Below are 15,079 nucleotides of genomic sequence, written 5' to 3'. Positions count from 1 at the left end.
ATGGGTCCATCTCGTTTCCTTCTGCCTGTTACAAACAAATGCACAAAGACATAATACCCTGACCACCTTGTGGTGTAGGGCATAAAAACCATATCTTAGAGATGTAGCTATATCTCCCTAATTCTCGTAAAAATATCATCCATCTTATTTTTAAATCTTTCTCCTTTCCTAAGAATTATAATTTCTTCCAATTCAATACTTTTAGGGAGTTTAATAATCGGCTCTGTCAAAATTTAAGTTTTTTATTTAGATTTTTTATTTCTGATAAGACCACCCTATATTTTCCCATTACTAATGTTAAATCGCTTAAATTTGTTCTGGATTAATTCTGTTCAGACTCTCATTTCATACCAATTTGAAACACTTTACTATTACAAAATATTCAATGGAATACCGAGGCACATATTCACACCTTATTTCTTGTAAGGTTTTCCCATAAAAAAGAACTCCATCTAATAAATGACAATTTCAATATCATTTTACCGCCTCGAAAATGAGAAGGTGTTTACCATCATTTTGGAAAGAAACCATTTAACAAACTGGCTATAGGATTTCAAATGAAAACTATGCGACTCGTCTGTGCAGTGACAAAGCAACGATTGTTCTCATTCATATGTTTTCGATTTAGAAATGAAAAGGCGTAAAATTCTCAAAATATTTGACACCATCTTCTGACACAACATAAAACACAATGACCACCGTTCGTTCTGACTGACTGACTGACGTTCATTCGTTGTACATACAACAAAAAAAAAAACAGAAGTCCTCCTGCACACTTCTACAACCGATTTTTATTGAGCAAAGCGATATGGGTCGGTCGGTGTTCTTTTATCTATGCGTGTAGTTTTCTTTACTCTTCTTCAGTTGCCTTCTTGTGAATAGCCTGGAACGAGGGGGAGCTGTAAGCCGTATGATGAGCCCCGAGTTTAGGGTCATTATGTCTCGTGTAAAATGAAATATGAATCGAGTTTAATCATAATTCGAAGAAGTGGAAATTGATACCTTCTTAATGCTACTTAAATATGATTCTCAATGGCTGGTGATTCTTGCCATGTCATGTAGATGGAGTTGTTGTCTTTGATATCTGAAAATCAGACATTGTACTGGCAAAGAGTGATATTGCATTTTAATTGAATTTAAATAGTTTATGAACCATTGGAGACTTATAAGAGCAGATCAGAAAGGAATTTGTAATATTTCATATGGCTATCGAGCAGAAGAGAAATTGACCATGATTTAATGGGAAAGTAAGGATGCATATCTTCAATTTGATGGCGAACATTGCCATGCTATATGTTTAAATCGATATTTGTAATTATTTCGAAATGGTAAAAACATGCTCGAATTTTAATGACGGAATATTTCAGACTTCAATTTAGAATACGAAGTAGGAATGACATTTGGATAAAATCAAAAATTATACAACTTAATTTATTTCGAAATGGCACAAACTTGCCTAAATGTTTATGACGGAATCTGACATCCAAGAATTTACTGCAAGAAATAGGAAAAGGATTTTGCGTGGCAAACCTTGCACTCAAATGGACACTTACACACCTTCAGCTAATTATATTTTTATTGAAAAAATTATGATTTTTTGGAATGGTGTAATTTTTATGATGGCATCTAGCCGTAGTGGAGAAAGCGAGTATTTTTTATGGTTCGTCGGTTATGGGTAGGCAAGTTATGAAATATTAGTTTTTGTTTTGTTCTTGCCAATATATGGGGCCATTGCCATATTTTTGAGAGCTATACCTACATATTGGAATGAAACTTTCGAAGAGAGCAACCGACTCGATCCATACATTGTACATCGTAATATTATTATCAAACTTAGATCGAGTTCGGAGATGAACAATTTTGGTCTACTGCTTCTGGTACTTTGCAGAAGCCACAAAACATCAATATTTTGACAGAAAATTATTTACTTTATAGAACAAGAAAAAATCGCTCAATTTTGCACAAACCTTGAAGCCCCAATATTTTTATCAGCGTTAAAACGGGCACGAAAATTGAATATATCGGCCCACTCCATAAAGAACCTCCCTCACAAAGGTCAAAATGTTGAATAATTATGACTCTCATAAAATGTGAAATAAAAGTTCGAATGTCTTCCACGAGTTCAATTGTCTTCACATGTCAATAACTTATTAACGGAAGATGGAATGTCGATTGAGATATATCCTTCATACTCCTTCAGATACCTCCCCCAAAAAGGGTCAACATTTTGAATAATCGTCTCTCTCTGCTAAAATGTGAAATAAAAGTTTCATGATCTTCAAATTTCATACGACCCAATCCTTTTAACAACACAGGATCTGGAATCAAAACTGGGCCACTCCTTCTGGTCCTCCCCCACAATAGGTTAATATTTTAAATAATTTAATCTCTCACAAAATGCGAAACAAGTCAGCGACTCTTTTCAAAATTGGTGTATCGAAATATGTATCTCTCTCAACAAGGGATCTGATATGAAATTATGGGCCCACTCCTTGTGGTACCTTCCTCACAAAAGTTTAATATATTATTATTATTATTATTTATGGAATACTTCGGTCCGCTATAAACAGGGTGAGACAAAAAACTTCAATAAAGTCAAACGCCATAATTTTTACGTTTTTTTTTTAATTTTATTGAATGAAAGCAAAAATGTCGGAGATAGCATCAAATTTTAGAATAAGTTTAGATTTCTTCCAATTGGTCACTTTTGGCACGAATTGTGGCCTTCAAACGGCTAAAGAAACCGTCACCCCGCTGTCGGCGGTATTTTGGCCCATTCCCGGTGAAGCGTTTGCTTGAGGTGATCGGCACTTTGGTATTTTTTAGTGCAACCTTGCTTTCCAAAATACCCAAACACAATAGTCTAAGGGATTGGTATCCGCAACGTGGTTTTGTAACCATTCTTGGGTGGCGAGTACTGAGTGCGATGGTGCTGAGTCCTGTTGCAATGTCCAAGGTCTGCGGCTAAAATGTTTGCGTGCCCAAGGCTTTAATATACCCTCCAAAATATTTTCGCGATAATATTCGACATATATTCTGATCACACGGTCGATTAATACGAGCGGAGAGCGACGATCAACTGTGATGACGGCCCACACCATCACCAAGCGAAGCAACTTTTTAGCTCCTTTGAGTCTATTTTCTTTCTGCTTCGGTGTAAGTTCTTGCACTTTTTGGAATTTCAATGGCTTTACCCGAGCTCATTTTTCAATACATGCCAAATGGAATATTGCGATATGTTCAGCTCACAAGCCATATTTCGGCCACTGCGACGCGGATTTTGATCAAGTCGCTCCTTTACTTTTCGAATCATTTCTGCTGATGTTGCTGTTTTCTTCCGGCCACTTCCTTGGCGTCGGGCTATGCTACCAGTATCACTGTTTCGAGCAATGGTACGAGACACAAAAAATTAAATCACATTTAAATGTTGGAGTGCTCTAACGACAGCTACTCGTGGTTTTCCAACCAAATATAAGGAAATCACACTATCACGCTTGAATTCCATCACGAATTACTTTTTTTCTGGAAAACTCTCACCAAAGTGCTTTTGTACGCTAGTAAACAATATAATGAGCTGTCTCTGGAATAATTTTAACAGCTATCGTACGAGTGCCTTAAAAATGGCAGCAGTCGGAAGTTGTTTGCAGTTTTTTCATCTCACCTTGTATATACAACGATGTGGACCTGTATAGGCAATTTTCTGTCATAGGAGAACATTTGAGAACGTTTCGGTGAAAAGTGTGTTACACGTCATCACAATACCGAATATCTGGTGGTTCAATTATATGGCGCCACAAGAAAATTTAGACCAGTCTCTGTAAAAATGTTTCCTACATACTGGCAACACGAACGGTCAATTTACAGCAAATCCGGTAAAAATTGTGATTTAAACTCCCAAAATACTTCCCACTGCAGTTATATGGGAATTACACCAAAACTTGGACCTATATGACCCTATTTCATCCAATTAACATAAAATACACTTGAATGAAATTCTACTCAAATTCTTCATTCCGTTCGGAAGCTAGAGTGATTTTCACATATAGATGGATATGTCTAAATCGATTCTATGTCGATATCAAGAATATACAGGCTCTAAAATTCCTATTTCGAGGAGTTGCAAACAGAAAGACATATTTTATATTCCTTGATACCATTGTAGAGAGTATAACAAGCGTTTGAATAAAAATCAAAATTCATATTATGCCATACTGCTCATCCTAGAGTCATTAATTCTCCTGAATTGAATCTTTATCACTTACAAATAATGCCAAACCGTTCGGTTACCAAAAAAAAAAAAAAAGAAAAGCAAAAACGATGTCGACTCAAGTCATCCATAACATTTATCCATTTAATTATCCCTAAATGACGACAAACGGTGGTAAATGAGAATATAAAAACGTTTTGTTCCTTCGATCCTTATTCCGTCGAGTTCATTATTATTTTCTAATATCAAACATATTTGTTTCATGAGAACTGCCTGCGACTCATTGTCTTAAATGGAATCACGACAACAACAGCAGCGAGGACAACACAATAAAAGGATTCATTAATAAAAATATTTTACAACCATTGATAAATAGCTATCCTTGAGTGTGCGTATGTGTGTGATTTGCTGTCCTTATGTCTCTTCCAATTTTGAAGTGTTAAATTCTCTTTTGGTAGTCATTCGTTGTGTTGCCTGTTTTCTCTCCCCTTTTAGTTTTTTTTCGTTTTTGGCTGCTGTGGCGGAAAATTTCAACGGTTCATTGAATAGAAATTCAATGTATGTTGCTGCTTCTGCCGCCAGAAACGAATGGGATGGAATGGAATGTGCTGCCATTGTTCGTCCCCGTGCATTGTCTCTTGGCGTATTTGTATTCCTTGATCAAGTCACGATGATGTAGAAAGTTAATTTATTACACATTTATTTGATATTACAACGAATAGTCATTATTATCATTTTTATTAAGTGGCGCGTTTAGCCTGATGCTGCTGCTGTACCGCCACCACCACCACTCGTTTTCATTATCCTTGTTGGCTTTTGTTATCGTTTTGTTGTTGTGTCCTTCTCCCAGACTCGAAGTCTATTAAATTTCAATGATCACTTGGTGTGTATGTGTGTCTGTGTGTTTTGTGCATGTTCTGCAATTGTTTTCCTTGTTCAACTGAAGTGGCTTTTCTGAAGTGCCATTCAGGGCCAGCCAGAGCAGGGGCAGAGACAAATTCCCAAAAAATGCCGAATACTTGCATATGTCACTACATGCGAATGTGTATTTTCTGAATACCCATTGAAATGAACATTTGTCCATTGTCCTTACACGCGGCATTGTTTTGTTGTTTTTACTTTGAGTGTGGATCAGTTTAATGGCAAAATTGTTGATCCTGCTGTGTTTGTTGACACAAAAAGTGTTTTGTGAAATTTTGGTAAACGAGGTTGGCACAAGAAGTTTAAGATATGGGATATTGACTTTATTCCTAAATAAGTTTTGGGGTATTGGTTTGGTCAGGAGTTTGTAATGAGTAGAATTATATGAAATTTTCAGATTTTGGAAAATATAATAATAATTTTTCATTTGGTTAAATTTTGAAATGAATTTTTAGTTTAATTTCAATATTAAAGTGGCTGCTCAAAACCGTGTGCTAGCACATGAGTCCGCAAAAGAGGTCATTTAATGGAAAAATTAATCTTCCGTATTTCCTTGTATTTTACGATTTATTTCAATTGTTTTTCAAAATTAAGTTTGCCCAAAGGTATTGTTGAAACCAGGGATATTTTTCTTCATCTATATCTATAAACAAGTAAGGATAGTCGTGCGGAGCCGACCATGTGATACCCTACAACACTAAAATATGGTAGACGCCCCTTATGTCCAAATCCATTTTGGAAGATTTCGCATTTGAAATTATATCACGGAGCACAGACCAGATATTTTGACCAGGGACATTTGCCCAATATGTACTCACTCCGCCGTGCTGTTAGTTGTTGCGGTCCATTTTACAGCTAAATATAATCCAATGGTCATCCAAAATGCTACAATTCTTCCAAGTCCTTAGATCTCTTCTCGTGTAAAATTCCGTGTCGCTTAGTTTCAATTGTGTGATCAGGAAGAGGCACATCTGTATCTCCAAATTTAGTCTCATTTATATGACTTGCTTCTCTACGATATTTGGCTGTATTCGTCAACAAAATCTGCATAAAAAAGCCAGAAGTTCGCCATATGTATATTTTGAACAAAAATAAATTTCTCAGATTATATTGAAATCGGTTTAGATTTGGATATAACCATTTATATATTCGGTCTCATAGGTAATTTTTATCATAGGCTGTAATACCTATTACGAACTTCAAATTTGAAACAATTCCGGTGAATAATGTCGCCAAAATCATCAAAATACCTTACATCGCGAGGTATCGTTATATGGTGGCCATACGAAGGCATGGACCCGCATGGACAATTTTCAGTCATAGGCTGTAGTATTCATTACGAACTTCAAATACAAAATTTGAAACAATTCCGGTAAAAATTGTAGCTAAAATCATCAAAATACCGAATATTCAGTGGTGTCGTTATGTGGGAGCTATACGAAGATGCAGACCTTCACGGACAGTTTTCTGTCTCAGGCTGTAGTATCCATTACGAACTTCAAATATAAAAAAATTTGAAGCACTTCCGTAAAATAATGTTTTCACAGTACCCAACATCAGGAGGCTTCGTTAAATGGGGGCTATACGAAGACGTGGACCAGCATACGCGATTTTTATCGTTATGAACTTTTACGAACTTTCAATATGAAATGTAAAACAATTCCGGTAAAAAGTGTAGCTAAAATCATCAAAATACCGAATATTCGGTAGTATCATTATATATATGGCGTTCTGAACTTTTACGAACTTTCAATATGAAATGTAAAACAATTCCGGCAAAAATGTAGCTAAAATGGGGGCTATATGAAAACGAGGACCGACATATCCCATTTGAGAGCTTAACCTGCCAAAGTACACATCTATGCAAAATTTTAGCATTCTTTTTCAATTCTTTCAAATATTTCGTGATTACAACAACAGACAGGTGGACATTGCTAAGTTGATTTCAAGCTGTTCAAGAATATACAGGGTGAAATGAAAAAACTGCAACTTACTTTAGACTGCTGTCATTTCTAAGCCACTCGTCCGACAGCTATTAAAATTATTCCAGTGACAGCTGATTATATTGTTTACAAGCGAACAAAAGCATTTTGGTGAGAATTTCCAGAAAAAATGTTATTAGAGATGGAATTCAAGCATGATAGTGTGATTTGGCTGGAAAACCACATGTGGCTATCGTTAGAGCACTCCAGCATTTAAATGTGAATAAATCTTTTGTGTCCCGTACCATCGCTCGTTACCGTGGTACTGGTAGCGCAGCCCGACGTCAAGGAAGTGGAGGAAAGCAAACAGCAACCTCAACAGAAATGGGTGGAAAAGAAAAGAAGCGACTTGATCGAAACATGCGTCGAAGTGGCCGAAAAATGGTTCGTGAGCTTAACATATCAGAATATTCCATTTGGCAAATATTGGAAAATGAGCTCGGGGTAAAGCCCTTGAAATTCCAAAAAGTGCAAGAACTTACACAGCAACAGAAAGAAAATAGATTCTAAAGAGCTAAAGAGTTGCTTTGCTTGGCCGAAAGTGGTGAACTGCCGAATTTGGTTTTCTCCGATGAGAAAACATTCGTTTTCTAGCAGTTTGTAAACACACAAAATGATCGTGTTTACTTGCCAAAACGGTCAGCTAAATGTGTACCTTCGGCTGACCACTAGAACTCAAGCTCCGGCCATGGTGATGGTGTGGGCCGCCATAACAGCCGATGGTCGCTCTCCGCTCGTATAAATCGACCGTGGCATCAGAATAAATGCTGAATATTATCGTGAAAATATAAAGCCTTGGGCACCCAAAAATTTTGGCCGCAGACTTTGGACATTCCAAAGGACTCAGCACCATCGCACTCAGCAAAATCTCCGGAAACCAATCCGTTCGAGTATTGTGTCTGAAATATTTTAGAAAGCAAGGTTGGCACTAAAAAATACCAAAGTGTCGATCACCTCAAGCAAGCGCTTCGCCGGGAATGGGCCAAAATACCGCAGAGCAACATTCGGGCAGCATGTGACGGTTTCATTGGCCGTTTAAAGGCCATAATTCGTGCCAAAGGTGACCAATTCGAACAAATCTAAACTTATTCTAAAATTCGATGATATTTCCGACATTTTTACTTTCATTCAATAAAATTATAAAGAAAATTTTAAAATTATGGTGTTTGGCTTTGTTGCAGTTTTTATACCCTCCCCCATACTATGGAGGGTATACTAAATTTGTCATTCCGTTTGTAACTCCTCGAAATACTCATTTCAGATCCAACAAAGTCTATATATTCTTGATTAACTTAAATTTTTTAGTCTTTGCACACATGTTTACTTTTTCAGTAGGCAGGTTAAGTTCGTAAATGGGCCATTTAGGTCCCCATATGGCCCCCAAATAACGGTATCGAAATGGATAATACAGCCTAAGACAGAAAATTGTCTGTGCAGGTCCACGTCTTCGTACAGCCCCCATATGTCGGTACCTCCCGATATTCAGTATTTTGATGATTTTAGCAACATTATTAACCGGAATTGTTTAAAATTTGGTATTTGATGTTCCAAAGGGATACTACAGCCTAAGAAAGAAAATTGTCTGCGCAGATCCACGTCTTCGTATAGCCCCCATATAACGGTACCTACCTAGATTCGGTATTTTGGTGATTTTAGCGTCATTATTTACCGGAATTTTTTCAAATTACGCATTTAGAGTTCGTAATGGAAACTACAGTCAGTGACAGAAAATTGTCTACGCAGGTCAGGGTCTTCGCACAGCTCCGATATAACGGTACCTCCCTATATACGATATGTAGATGATTTTAGCTACATTATTCATCGTTTTTTCAAGTTCCGAATTTGAATTTGGTAATGACTTATGACAAACAATGCATGTGTGGGTCCACATCGTACAGATACCAATATAACGGCTATATTCGGTATTTTTAAAATTTTTACAGAATTTTTTAAGGATTTCATTTCCAATTCGTTCCAAATGATGGAGGGTATTCAAAGTTCGGCCCGGCCGAACTTATTGCTTTTTTACTTGTTTTATCTCACCCTGTATATACGTTATTGATTCTGACAGTTCGATCAGTTACAAACCGAATGACAAAGTTAATATAAAGTATAGTGGAAGGTATAAAATGATATAGATATTGAAATCGGTTTCGATCTGGATATAGCTCCCATATATATTTTCGGCCGATTTCGTATCTTTGATGCACCAAACATGCTATGTATCTCTAATTTCAATGACATTTGAAATGTGTGACATAATTTTGTCTACAAATATGTTTATCAAATTATATTGAAATTGGTTCTGATGTAGACATATAATATACATATAATTTCTGCCGATTTCGTAAATTTTATGCACCAAACACGTGTATCATGTATCTCTAATTTCAATGATATATGGAAGGTATGCCGGAATTTGATACGAAACTAAATTCGTCAAATTATATTGAAGTCGTTCAGATTTAGATATAGCTCCCATATAAATTTGCTGCCGATTTCGTGAATTTGATGCACAAAAGCTCGCTATGCATGTCAAATTTCAATGAAGTTAGAAATGTCTGCCGGAATTTGGTCTAAAAATAATTATTGTAAGTTTCTATTGAAATCGATTCAGATTTGGATATAATTTTATTAAGAGATATAATTTTATTATAAAAACTTGACTGAACTTGATAAAAACTTGATTGTTACAGGGAAGTATGTAGGTATGTAGGTGCTACCTCGAATCCCTTACCGATTAATTTTAAAAATACTGACTGTTTGCTTGGCATTTACAATGGCAATTAAAAAATCCAAGGGCAAACTCTTAATGTAAGCTGACTAAATTTGGCATGTTTCCGATTTTCTCATGGTCGACTTGCTTGTTTCGGTCCTGAAGGATATTGTATATACTGAAGCATTAAAATAAATACGTATTATCAGTTCTGAATTTGTTTTATTTTTATTCAAAACCCACAAAATATTCGTATATATAAAATTTTGAATGTATACTAAATCAAAGGGGTAGCGAAGTGCACCAGGTTCAGCTCCTTAACAACAAAAAATGTTACAATTTTTTGATGATTTCAAAAGTTAAGAGAAATTATCAGTCTCTTGAGCGGCACTGATATTGAGAGACTAATCTATAGAAGCAAGGCATTTTTTTTATTCTCTACAACAATCACCGACTATATAAACTACCCTCGTACATTAAATCTTATCAAACAATTCCGCCCCATTGTACTTTCGGGTATTTTCAATTGTCCTCTGAAATGATTTTTTAATATCTGTTAATTGTGAAAATATTTATAGTCATTTGCGTTGGTCCCTCCATATATCTCATGTCATGGCTGCTATATACATACATACACATGTATATATTCCACCATCCACATCTTTGCATCAACTCGTTTTGCATCTCAGCCAATTACATTAGGATCTCATTCTGAAAGTTATAGCTAATTAAATCTATTCCCTTTGTATTAAAAATTCATCCCCATAAAATCATTGCAATAGGTTTCTTTGCCAAGGCCATTTTTCAATTGTCATCAATGTCGTCTGTCACAGCGTGAGTTTCGCCAGCGAGCACGGGAACCTCAACAAAATATGAGGGATACTACTTGAGGCTCATTAGTGTTTAACGAAAGTGACGATGAATTTTTTGGAAAATTTAAATTTGATTTACACGAAAATTAAGTGGATTTAAATTTTTGGCCAAACCACCACCGTCATCGGAATCGCCACCACCATTTTATCAAGTTTTATTTTGTGGAAGATCATCTTTCCCCAGTGTTGTGTACTGTTTTTGGATAGTCATTTTAGAAAATGGTTTTCTGCTGTATGTTTGCGCGTATGAGTTGCTCTAACGTCGCTGCTAATGGTGATAAAACACTTTTAAAAATGTTCATAATTGTGTTGATTTAATGGTCATTTTTCTAAATTAAGTGTAAATGATTTGTCGCTTAGTTAATGCCTTAACGACCAAGCTTGCGTTTGAGGGGGTGGGAAAAAAATCAAAACCACTGATATGTTTTGGAGGCTTTCATTAGTTAAACCATATTTCTAGGAAGTGTAATGTGAGATGAGATTTCTAATAGTTAGTTACTCGTAATTGAGGATCCGAGGGTTATTAAAAACTATGGTTATAGGGTGTTCTGCTGTAGAAAAGCGGGAAGCGAAATTCATCGATGAAAAAAAAAATTGAAAATAATATTCTGACCTGTCACTGCTATAATGGATATTATGAGTGGGCTAGCTGAACCCTGAACCCTGACTGATCACTCTACAATTATGGCCCCATCTTCACGAAATCTGGAAAGGAGGTGAGGCTAGAGCCAAAATAGAATACTATTGCTTTTGGAGATGATCACATAATATTTAGGTGTTCACATGGACCAAAAACTGAAAAATTTCCTGATTTTGCAGTTGCTCTACAGGTCGCAATTATAGACCAATAGACACGGAAGTTAGCATGGGGCTAGAGCTTAGGGCTTGGCAGAAGCCTTCCAATTTTGATGGTCATCGGGTAATATTTAGTGGGTGAAATAGACCATAACATTTGTGTTAAATAAAAGTCAAATTTTCCATTTAACTGCGAATATTTTTAATCCCGGCGGAATCACAAAATAGACGAACAGGTCAATTCTGTCCGTTACGTAGATGCCGATAATAAATATATTGGATATATATAGCGAAATATATACAATATATATATACAAAGGAAAGGGATGTTCGCTAGAATGCTTATATCTCAATTATGGCTGGACCGATTATGACAAATTTTGTCAATTCCGGATGCCCTCTTGGCAAAAAAAGCATGAAATCTAAAAAAATCGCATAAAAAGAAGCCCATAATGATGTATATCTCAAGAATGGCTGGACCGATTTTGACAAAATTTGTAAATTCTGAATGTCCTCTTGGTATAAAGGATAAAAATTGAAAAAAATCGCATAGCATTTTGTGACATTTTTTATTTTTTCATATTTTTTATCGCATGCGATTTTTTCAATTTGGCTTATAATATTGAAGTGTACATTTTGTAATATTTTTCACCTTACAACACAGGTTAGGGTTATTATATACAGATTGCAATTATTAGGCACAGAAGGGCCTATTGTTTTGAAAGATGTTTGCCATATATTTAGGGGTTGAAATGGACCAACAACTAAAAATTTTCCTGATTTTGTAGCCGTTATTAAGGTCACAAAAAGAAACCCAAGCACACGAAATCTCGCATGAAGTTAGAGTTTAGGACAGCGGGTAAAATGGACCACTACTTTTATATGAAAAAATACCAACATTACTTACAGGCGATACCCGAAATACACAAAAGGCGAACTTCTGGTATTTTTATACTGATTCCGTTGACGAATAACAAAATACCGCAGGCAAGCAAATCATATAGATTAGTCTAAATTTGAAGATACAGAGGGGCATCTTATTTTTGGAGATGATCGCAAAATTGAGGCCAATCGACATGCCGGAGAAGAGAGTTAGGGAAGAATTCTAGCATTTTGGATTATCATTGGATTATGTTTAGCTGTAAAATGGACCACAACAACTAGCAGCACGACGGAATGCGTAAATATTAGCCAAAATGCTAAGGGTAATATCTGGGCAGTGCTCTGTGGCATAATTTTAAAAGCGAAATCTTCAAAAATGGATGTAGACATAAGGGGGGCTTCTAACATATTGTAGTGTTGTAGGGTATCATATTTTCGGCCCCGCACGGCTAAAGCCTTTGCTTACTTCTTTTACTGTTCGTTTAGTGCCATAGCAAAGGCGTGGTGGGGTTCCTTAATAAAATGATATCCGAATCTGAACGGGTTTCAATATCAATTTAAAAAAATAAATTACGGACCAGATTCCGTCACAAATTCCAAACTTCATTGAAATTTGACATACATAGAAAATATATCCCCATCTGAACCGATTTTAATTTCATTTGACAAATTTATTTGTAGACAAAATTTCGTCGCACAATACAGATATCATTGAGATTGGAGATATAAAGCGTGTTTGGTGCATCAAATTTATGAAATCGGCCGAAAATATATGTGGGAGCTATATCCCAACCCCCAACTGATTACAATATATTTTATTTTTGTACTGAATTCAATTATTCATTAAAAATTTGATTTGAATCGGAAATACATATCGTGTTTGGTGCATCAAATATGTGAAAACGGCCGAAAATATATATAGGAGCCATATCGAAACCTCAATCGATTTCAATATCATTTGGCAAATTAATTTTTGTACCAAATACAAATTCAAATTAACGGATTCAAAGTAATCTTCGTCCGAAAGTTTAAAAAATGTGGTTGAAGGTGCGTTTGCCCCCTCTACTTAGGTTACTTTGCGGTGTAAACTTTCATAACGTCGAAAAACTATAACTCTCCCCCCACATAAGGTCAATATTTTGAATATATATAACTCTTATAAATACGCAATACCCATCCAATTCTCTTCAAATTTTACGCATCCCTTCATTTTTGACAACACAAGACACGGTGTGAAGATGGGATATATCGGTCCACTCCTTTGGTATCTCCCCCATAAAGAGGCGACATTTTGAATAACCTTGGTCCTCACTATACCACAATAAACTAAAAACTTTAAATACTGAACTCCAAACAATTCCGTTAGAAAATGTGTTAAGTATCACCGTTGCTAAAATCCGAATATCATTTTCATATATAGACAATGTTCTGCCACAAGGATGGGAACCCCCTATAACCTCTAAATACTGATTTTTTCATCTATTTTTTTAGAAAATCATCAAAATACCGAATATCGGAAGGTATCGTAATATGGGATCTCTGGGAAAAAATCTACATTTATGTTGACAATATTCTGCCACAACAGATAGCTTCCGTTATGAATTCCTACAACAGATTTCATCTAATTTTGTCAGAAACTGTGGCTAAACTCGTCAAAATACCGACAGTACAGTTTTGTGGGCTACACGGAAACGTTGGCCGATATAGTATGTGCGAATGTTTTAAAGCTTTTTATACCCTACACCATTAGGTGGTCAGGTTATTATGTCTTTGTGCATTTGTTTGTAACAGGCAAAAAGAAACGAGATAGACCCATAATTCCTTTATGATGATCTGCATAGAATCACTTTCTGAGTCGACTTATGCATGTCCGTCCGTCTGTCTGTCTGTCCATGTATTTTTGTAAACAAAGTATAGGTCGCATTTCTTTACCGATTCTGATGAAATTTTGCACAAATAATTTGTTTGACCCAAGGATGAACTCTATTGACATTGGAGATAATCGGTTAAAATTTAGGAATAGCCTCCATATATATTTTCGTACAATTTGCCTTATATTGTGCACCAAACTTGTAACATCAGTCCAAATAGTATGGAATTTCGCACGTACGACCAGATTGGACTTAAAAATAAGTATGCCAAATTTGATCGAAATCGGTTCAGATGTATATATAGCTCCCATATATATTGTTCGTCCGATTTGTTATTTTTGTCATCCGCAGCCGGAATATGCACTCTATAACAACGATATTTGGAGAAATATATCAAATAAAACTCAGAAATATCCTTGATAAATTTTATCGAGATCGATTAATATTTGGATATAGCTCCCATATATATGTTCGTCCGATATGCCTTTTACTGTGCACCAAACGTGCAATATTAGCCCAAATGGAATGAAATTTGTGTACTTGCGACCAAAAATGAATTTGAATTTGCCCTGCATAGCCGTAATATGGACTCTGTACTAGCGATATTCGGGGAAATATATCAAATACAGCCAAATTTTATCGAGATCGTTTCAGATTTACAAAATATACACTTCAATATTAAGTCAAATTGAAAAAATCGCATGCGATAAAAAATATGAACAAATAAAAAATGTCACAAAATACAATAAATTCTATATTAACATAATTATTGGCATATTTTTCTGCGATTTTTTTAGATTTTATACTTTCACGTCAAGAGGGCATTCGGAATT

Source organism: Musca domestica, unplaced genomic scaffold (assembly GCF_030504385.1).
Source record: "Musca domestica strain aabys unplaced genomic scaffold, Musca_domestica.polishedcontigs.V.1.1 262, whole genome shotgun sequence".
NCBI classification, from domain to species: domain Eukaryota; kingdom Metazoa; phylum Arthropoda; class Insecta; order Diptera; family Muscidae; genus Musca; species Musca domestica.
Note: the sequence above shows the minus strand (reverse complement) of the source record.